At 36.3% G+C, this 10077-nt stretch overlaps 1 long non-coding RNA gene across 1 annotated transcript in view; it reads left to right on the top strand.

Annotated features, from left to right (window-relative positions):
* Window positions 1-719: 719 nt before the first annotated feature.
* LOC127181492 (uncharacterized) overlaps window positions 720-10077 on the top strand; it is a 30998-nt gene continuing 21640 nt past the window's right edge. The window contains exons 1-3 of the long non-coding RNA XR_007829785.1: window positions 720-1903; window positions 2120-2188; window positions 9683-9758. This is a non-coding gene — a long non-coding RNA (uncharacterized LOC127181492). The remainder of the gene's footprint in view (window positions 1904-2119; window positions 2189-9682; window positions 9759-10077) is intronic.

Below are 10077 nucleotides of genomic sequence, written 5' to 3'. Positions count from 1 at the left end.
ATGGATGGATGGATGGATGGGTGGATGGACAAGGAGAAATGAAGGATGGATGAATGGATGGACATCAGAATCAATAATGGATGGATAGATGGATGGATGGATGGACAGACATCAGGAGCAATGGTGGATGGATGGATGGATGGATGGACAGACATCAGGAGCAATGGTGGATGGATGGATGGATGGATGGATGGATAGATGGACATCAGGATCAATGAATGAAGGAATTATGAATCGACGATGGATGGATGGAGAAGCGGATGGATGGATGGATGGACAAATGGACATCAGGAGCAGTGAAGGATGGATGAATCGATGAATGGATGGACAAACGGACATCAGGAGCAGTGAAGGATGGATGGATGGACGGATGCATGGACATCAGGAGAAATGAAGGATGGATGGATGGATGGATGTCAGGAACAGTGATGGATGGATGGATGGATGGATGGATGGATGGATGGATGGATGGATGGATGAATGGATGGATGGACGGACAAATGGATATCAGAAGAAATGATGGATGGATGGATGGTGGATGGACATCAGGAGAAATTAAAGTTGGATGAATGGATGGACATCAGAATAAATGATGGATGGATGGATGGATGGTGGATGGACATCAGGAGAAATGAAGGATGGATGAATGGATGGACATCAGAATCAATAATGGATGGATAGATGGATGGATGGATGGATGGATGGACAGACATCAGGAGCAATGGTGGATGGATGGATGGATGGATGGACATCAGGATCAATGAATGAAGGAATTATGAATCAGTGATGGATGGATGGATGGAGAAGCGGATGGATGGATGGATGGACAAACGGACATCAGGAGCAGTGAAGGATGGATGAATCGATGATGGATGGATGAATGGATCGATGGATGGATGGAGAAGCGGATGGATGGATGGATGGACAAACGGACATCAGGAGCAGTGAAGGATGGATGGGTGGATGGATGAATGGGCATCAGGAGCAATAAAGGATGGATTGATGGATGGATGGATAAATATATATTTTACTAGGTCTGAGGAGCATGTTACAAAACTATAAGGGGAAAATAATACATTTTGCTGAAATTGCTATTATTAATTATATGAACACAGTAAAGTCAGTATCAACTAAATATGAGGGTTAAATGACACAACTGAGAACTCCATCAAATCTCCTGGGCTTTGAAAGAGCGATAAAATATTCCTCTGGGGTTTCATCAATGGAATGCTTATGACAGTCCACAATAACAGGAATAATCTAGAGGTTTTAGCACAAAAGAAACTTTTAGTTTCAATGGTGCAAAGGAACTGAATAAATGTCACATCTGACAATCCTCCAGGAAGGACATAATAGCAGTGGAGAGTCTAGCACAGGAACACTGATTCACTCTCGCACACACAGGCGAAACAAGAGAAAGGGAGCAGGGGAAGTGGCTCTCTGTGAGGCCTGTACTCTGTAGGCTTTTGTTCTTATTGTACTGTTTCTGGGCCTAAGATGGTGAGGCTGCTCCGGGTTGCATTGTTCACACTGGACCCCCTTTATTCTGCTACATTCATAGAGACTCTATTCAGAGAGGAAAACAAAGAAAGAGAGAGAGAGGATGTGGGACAGTGTTAAATATATAATATATATAACTGAACTGTAAATGGATAAATTAAATAAATACTAATTAGTCAATAATTACACATTGATATTTGTATAAAAATATTTTTATAAATCCAGATCTCTTTTTTTTCTAACGATCTAATTGTATATCTCCTTCTCTCCAGCTGTTTGTCCTTTGGCCACCCATGTGACCCGCCCACTGCTTGCAATGAAAGAGCCAAAGCACCAAACAAACCCAACATCCAACCTCACAAAACCTCTTCCGCTGTGACCGTTCAGCCCTCCTCTAACAAAAGTAATGTTCATATTTTAGCTGCTGACACACACACAAAGTGCTAATTGCTAATTTACCCAAATGTCCAGGATGTGAAAGTAAATAGACAGCAAAATAGCAATTTTATCCCAAATTATATACTGTACACAATGTACTTATGCTGTGCACTCAAGTGCATAGATTTTGGATGAGTAATGTCATCTCTAATGGAACGCTAATGTTAATTTTTAATTACAGGAATTGTTCACTGTTTTCCACTTGAGGGAATTGTTTCTGTGACTGCTGAGTGCAAGAGGTGTCTTTCAGGTACTTGTGTAGTGCATATTTAGAGTAATGTTTTTAAGAAATTTAAAAGATTTCTATGTCAAATAAAAGTTGTTCTTGAAAAATTATTTGATGCTTTCCACAAAAATGTTAAGGAGCAGAACTGTTTTCAACAGTAATGTTTCTTAAACAGCAAATCGGCATATTAGAATGATTTCTGAACGATCATGTGATACTTGAAGACTGGAGTAATGATGCTGAAAATTTAGCAGTGCCATCACAGGAATAATAAATGATATATTTTCATCTGAGTTGTAATACTATTTCACAGTATTCCTGTTTTTACCATATTTTTGTTCAAAGAAATGCAGCCTTAGTGAGCAAAAAAGACATGCTGATTAATTGCTGAGCAGATGTTTTAACATAAAAATATAATAATTACCTCATTAGCATTTCATCTCTTTTATTCTACTGATTTATTCCATTTAATATAATATGCTACTTATTAGTTATTTGTACTTGTCTGTTGAAGAAATATAAAATGTTCTCCATTCAGTTTAAGATCTTGATAGATTACTATGGAAGAACATTTGCCAGTGGTTTTCAGTTGATTGCTCTTGCATAAAATCTGTTTCCTGTGTCTTAGTTAAAGTAGTTAAATTTTATTCATCGTATGTGTGCACTTCTTTTGTGATTATACACTGAGAACAGGCCATGACCCCAGCAGTTTGGTGGTACTCAACATTTAATCAAAAATACCCTGAAGGCAGAGGACAGCTCGTGATATTCATGCATGAGAAATGTGAAACACATTACTATATAATCATATTCTAGCAATTAGTCATTTTACTTCCAGATTTATGTTACTCTTTAATTTAGAAAGGTTTTTTTTAAATCATCAGAAATGACCAAGAGAAGTCAAACGCCAAAGACCTTCCAAAGTCAAAAGAAAAAGTTTGTATTGTGGGCAATTTTTAATGAGTATTTTGGCACCGCCAAATAACCGCTCTCCATGTCGACCTCTTCATCCTACCAGATGACACTTGCACTGCATACAGATTATTTATTTGTGCCAGTAACCATGACACTGGAGCAAACATGTCTCTGTGTGGTGCGAGGGAGCGCTGGCAGGCCAGCTACATCCCAAAGAGAGACACTACGTATGTATGTTTGGATGTGTGTTGAATACACAGAGTTTAGCCCTGCCACTTCCTCTGGGTTTGGCCCTCGAGCTCCATTTTCTCAACTGGCTCGTCCGTCCATAGAGCACAACTCAAGTGTGTGTGTGAGTGTGTACACTTGGACGCTCTGAAAGCTAAGACGAGGTTTTAGTCTGTGCATGGCCACAAATTTTAAAACCATGTTAAAACTCTTGGCTGAGGCATAATTTAATGCAAAGCATTGCCAAAACAAAAGATATGCTGCACAGCATTAAAACAGAAGCATGTGCAAAGGCCGAAGGCATTTTTATTTGATTATTTGAATTTATTATAAGAATGGCGAATTTGATAGTGAAGGAAAGGCATCGAGCTTGCCAACGTATTTGAATTATAATCTCAAAGCGGGATAGTTTTTAGAAGAAAAAAATAAGTGGTGCCTGTTTAAAGCTCACCGCAATGCTACAGTGTTACGTCTGGTTGCCAGTGCTTTGCTCTAAATGGTTGCTAAGGCACTGCCAACAGTGTTGGGGAGTCACTAGTTATATGTAACAGAGTTACGTCATTTAATTACAAAATAAATGTAACTCTGTTACAGTTACTGAGAAAAAATGTGTAATTTAATTATAGTTACTTATGAAAATGTTAATGAATGCTAAGGGACTTACATCTATTTTCTATTACCTTACATTAGTACTCAACTATTACCTTACAGTAGTACTCAACACTGATTACTGTTGGATTTTCAAAATCCTTCATCACCTGAATTAAGATTATAATAATTTGATTTTAAAGCAGATTGGATTTTAACGCCTCTTTACTTTAAGATTGTTCTGAGTTTAAATACAAATTTGAAATCATAACAAGATATAGTTCAATAGCTATGACACTATTTTTGAAATCAAATTTTGCATAGCTATGAAAGGAAACACTGGCATCCCACAATGCCTTGAAAAACTTGAATGGGAAACAAGACAGTTATCAAATAAACATGTGGCCTATTCTCTGTCCTAAAACATTAGTGTCTCATATTTAAGAGCAGTCAATGAAATTTTGGAAAGAAATTAATCAAATCTGTATGTGTGTGAAAATTTTCAGATGTAACTCCCTTTGTAATTATTGACATTTTCATAAGTAACTTGAATTTCATTACACATTTTTTCTCAGTAACAGATTACGGTTACATTTATTTTGTCATTAAATTATGTAATTCCTTTACATGTAACTAGTTAATCCCCAAAACTGATTTTGTTATGATTTTAATATTCAGCATTTAAAATTGCTTTAAAATTAAATTGTTATAATCTTAATTCAAGTGATGAAGGATTTTGAAAGCCTGACAGTATTCAGTGTTGAGTATTACTGTAAGGTTAACCCTCCCTGCTTTTAATGTTTATAAATGATTAACAGTTGAAAACATTCATTAGAAACTTAGTAATCAAATTTAATCAGTTACATTTAATAAAGTAATTGAAATAGTTACTTCTTATTACATTTCAAATGGGGCACCTTGTGATCTGTAATCTATTTCATCTCAACACTGGGCACCTTCAGGCATTGTAATATGGCACCATGACAACTGAAAAGGAAAATATGCCTACGGTAACAGGAAGTGCAAGCTACAGGGACTATAAACACCACAAAAACCATGTCTGAAAACTATAGATCAAGTACAGTAATCGTGATACCCCTTTCTCACACATTAAATATATATATTAGAATTTATCCAAAGATAAAATGCTAATAAAACTAAGGTCACATTCACACAGCAGCAGTGTTCGAATTGTGTCAAAGTTCTTGGGGGGGTCAAATTCTTATATTTAATCAATAAAGTCACCTAGAATAATAAAACATTTTAGGCTTTTATCACACAAATAAAATCATTATCAACAAAATCAATCTTTTCAATATAGAGGAAAAACAAACACTACATCTGAATTGGCATGTAGATGTATTTACCCACTGTTTAATGCAGGACATGAATGCATTTAACCTGCAGTTACAAATGCATTAAAACTGTTTTAATACTTTAATCCTAAAACGTTGAATGCTGATATTTAAAATTATTTTAAAAAATGAAAAGGTACTTTACATGTGGAATTACACCCGCCAGTAGGTGTCTAAAACGTCTCTTAATATTAACTTTGTTTATTGAATTGTTGTATAACGTCAATATCACATTTGTAATTTTTGCCAAAAAAGGCACTCTTCGTGTGATATTGATTAACTATATGAAATGATATGAATATACATTTTCTGCCCCCATATCCTGAATTTTGGTGAAAGAACACACTCTAAATGAGCACAGTCAGTCTAGCTAGTGTTTAAGCACTCATAACTCCTCTTATAATCAATGAAGCTGTCCATACACTGTATGATAAATAAATCTCTTACTTGCATAGTTCGTACATCTGCACTTTGTTGCTTATAATGATGGAAATTCGCGAGTTCAATCTGAACAAAACTCCCAGGTTTCAGCAATGACTGTTCTGAACGCCTCTGATTGGCCACTGCATTCTAAACTCAACAGAGTCATGTGTGATTGGTTATAATGCGCAACGCTGTAAAAACGCATAACAATAAAATATGATTTAACGTGAGCAGATCTAAATTGAATACAGCAATCGAATCTTTTCATTTCATTTTCACTAGTTTTATGTTTGAAGGATTATATTTTTATTGAAAAACCAGGGTATCCCCCAAGTATATATTTTTGGGTGTTATGGGGGGGTCCCTTACTGCTTATTGGAAATCAAACCCCAAATCGAACACTGGACAGCAGCTGAATATGGTTGTCAGACCTGCATCCTTAAAATGGTTACATTCATTTATTTTCACGACTCACAACCACATTCTTGGAAAACCTGTGCTGCGTGAACAGAACTGGACTGGTGCCCAAATGTTATTGTGTTTTTTGCGGGTTTTCATGTGTGGCTTCGTTAACTTACAGAGATGCGCTAATAAGCTGTGTGTGATTTAAAGGTTTTAGATCCAGTCAATGTTCTGCTCCGGAGCTGCTCCCTTCAGTTTTGTGTTCTACGCCTGATTCAAATGCTCCGCTCTTCACCCAAATTTAAAAGCTGCTGTCGTTAATGAAGATTTAACTGATGAACTCAAACAATGATAAGACTTTTTATCAACGTTGACATTTTGGATTTTTTTGTCGCTATGGTTACTGGTAGATAAATGGGCTTGGCTCCTGTCGTATGTTCAGACAGACAGTATTCAGGTTGCTACTATAAGTTGTTGTTACTTCTAAGTAAATTCGGCTGTCAGTCATGAGAGTGTGAATGTAGCCTAACAGACTGGGCCACACTGTACTTCTCACTTCATCTTGCGTATTTCTCTCCATAGCATGTCAACAGGAAATGGGTTGGCTCACTCTGAGTGACTTTAAGTTGTACCTCCATCCTGCCAGTTTGCCGTGCACGCACTATAGTTATGGATAATGTGGGAACACTGAGGGAGCCGTGATGTTTCTGTCTGAGAACACTTCCTGTGTCCAAGAATGGCATTCACACCGTAGTAGAAAAATGTGTGTGAACTGCTGACCAAAACACGGGTCATAAAAGTGCCACTTGCGTGAAACATTGTGAGTGAATTAATTGTTCTTTGTTATGTACATATACACTGTTCCTTAAAACATGACGTTCGAACACAAACACATACCCTTGTGGTCATGTTTGTGAACGGACTGCGGAACTCTTACAGAGTTCCATATGTTAGGATAGTAATTAGGGAACTTTTGGAACATTTAATGAATCTGGATAAGTGGAAGACAAAAAATATTAGAATGAAAATTGTATGGTGGAAAAAGGAAATAAGAGAGGTTTGGATGTGCAGATGAGTGGGGTAAAGGTTGGAGGAAACCCCTGTGAGACTTGGGGAGAGGAGGCTGAAGGAAAAAAAAAGGGGAAAACTGGATGGAGGAGAAAAACAGTGATTGAGAACCACACATCCCAACCACACACTGACAGACTGTAATTTGGAACTCCCCAGAATAGCCGGTAAACGAGAGGGGAGGAGACACGCTATAACATAAACTCCTCATCAGCACGCAAGACACACACACAAACACACACAAGATCACAGGTCACAGGAAAATCACAGAAATTGGCCCTGATAAGACAAGCGGGACACAGAGAGGTCACTATCTAATGACATTCTGACAGACCTGTGCTTTTGATTTCTGTTGCAGCTTTATATGTAGACATTAAATTATGTTTATTTTTTGACATTTTGTTCCTAATCAAGGAAGTCTTTTAGCACATACATCTTGATTTGCTCAAGGTCACATTCATGTCCTGTCAACCAGTCAGATTTTAAAGATATGGTTATGGGCCCATCTTTATCTATTATTTATATTATCTTTATATATTGTGCTTAATGTATTTATATTAATATTTGAATAAATGTATAATATTTAATATTTTATTATATTGTGTGTGTGTGTGTGTGTGTGTGTGTGTGTATATATATAATATTTGTTATTATACATGTATGTTTTTTGTTTTTTTGTTTTTTGTTTTTTGTGTGTGTGTAATTAGAAAGTCATTATAAATCATGTTTACTTTATGTACATGACCCTGGGCCACAAAACCAGTCATAAGGGTCAAATTTTTAAGTTGAGATTTATTCATTTATTTATCACCTGGAGGCTAGGATGAATAAATAAACTTTCCATTGATGAAGGTTTGTTAGGATAGGACAATATTTGGCTGAGATACTCTATTTTAAAAATCTGGAATCTGAGGGTGAAAAAAACCCATAATATTGAGAAAATCACCTTTAAAATTTTCCAAATTAAGTTCTTAGCAATGCATATTACTAATCAAAAATTAAATTTTGATATATTTACGGTAGGAAATTTATTAAAACTGGAGCATGATCTTTACTTAATATACCTAATTATTTTTGGCATAAAATAAAAATAAATCATTTTGACCCATACAATGTATTTTTGGCTATTATTACAAATATACCCCTGCTACTTACGACAGGTTTTGTGGTCCAGGGTCACATGTAAAATTGTTATAAATATATTAAGCGTGATTTATGATTTATAAACATTTTCTGATATGTGTGATTTATAAATATTTCCAGAATGTTTGAAGCAAATTATTTAAATATGATCTAGAAATAGAAGGATAAACTTTTTAGAATTGAGAGGCTGTAAAAAATATGTTGCGTTAGTGGGTGTTTGAAATAAACTCTGGATTGATCTATATTTCATGTCATTTGTAAATACCACGGCACTGAAGCATCAGGACTGTCTCAGTGCTTTTAAAGAAGGCCGATTTCTGGTCATCCTCCATTAAGAGAACACAGTTTAGGTGAACAGACATGTTTCTTTGACTTAATTATTGTTTATCCCGACATACACACAGTTTTGTTTGCTAGACACAAATGAAACATTTCATTCAGATTTTTGGCAGCATTAGTAGCTTCTACTTACTGCTTGAACATCTTTGTAGTCAGTAATGCAGCTTGGGTTGTTTTGTATGTCATGATCTGGATATGTGTTTCCAGGAAAATCCTGGAAGAGCACAAAGCTGCTGATGTTCTACCTGGAATACTCATGTCAAGAACATCAAGATTTTCTTAGACATGTTTGTCAGTTCTCAGATGTGCTCAGGAATGTGGTCTGGGAAATGCTGCCTGTCAGTCAACTCTTAAACAAGCGTACAACTGTAGTGCGTACAGTACATAACCACCCTCACCATTAAACATTAACAGAGTGCTAGTGGAGCGCAACAAAAATGTACTTCTGACATTTATTTCAAAGATAAATAGCAAGCCTTGCTGAAAGTCCTAGAGATTTTCTTTCATTTTATGCATGCATGTATTTTTTATTTATTTCTAATCAGGGTTTTTTATATGATTATCAAGCATTATTAAACAGTGATATTATATTTTTAAGCTTAACTCAGCATCAGTTTTTCATTAAGAAAGGTAAAGCATAAATATTAATTTAAATGGAATTGATATATTGCCAAAAGTGATAGCAGGTGTTTCTTACTATTTATTTTTGTATAAAACAATCTCTGTGCTTCACTTCTCAAATACACCATCCACTTTCAATTCCGTTCAGTTATTGCAACACTTGCGCAAACCCTGTTGTGTTTGCTTTCATGCTTGATTTATGATATTTGACCTGAGCTAAAATAGTCTTTGATGTGACATGTTACATTATTCTTTGCATGCGTGGAATACAATGAATTCACTGTTACAGAACCTCCTCAACAGCTCGGGTGTGAATTTATACTTTGCACCAGTCTGGCAATAATTTCTCACCTAAATTCACTCCGCTTGGACTGAAACTTGTTCCATCTGGTAGCATTTCACTTTCTAAGCAATCTTAATCTCTTTCTACTCGCAGTGCCACTTCTCATATCCAGAGTCCGGTATGATGATGGAGATTCAAGGTGGCATGGCGCAAAACATCATGCTTATAGGTAAGGAAGGTGATGATTTTATAAATCTATTGCTCTATTAAGTTGTGCTTTCACAGCACTCACCGTGTTTGGTTCACATCATAACCAAAGGCATGGCAGTGAGCCTCAGTATTGTCTAAGGGGCCCGACCTCCGTCTCTTATGGAGGCGGATTGCAGCAGATCAGATTGTGTGCCAGTCCAAAACAGTGGGAACCGGGTCCGTAGCAAAACAGTCTTTTTGTATTAGGTTACTGAATTACACACTCAAAAAAGAAATTTCCATATCCAGATGGCGTTCAGGTTTAACCAGCTAACTTCTCCTGACACTTTAGAAATTCT

This window comes from Labeo rohita, chromosome 19, assembly GCF_022985175.1.
Source record: "Labeo rohita strain BAU-BD-2019 chromosome 19, IGBB_LRoh.1.0, whole genome shotgun sequence".
Taxonomy (NCBI): domain Eukaryota; kingdom Metazoa; phylum Chordata; class Actinopteri; order Cypriniformes; family Cyprinidae; genus Labeo; species Labeo rohita.
The sequence above is the reverse complement of the archived record's forward strand: the minus strand, read 5'-3'. Positions and strand labels throughout refer to the sequence as shown.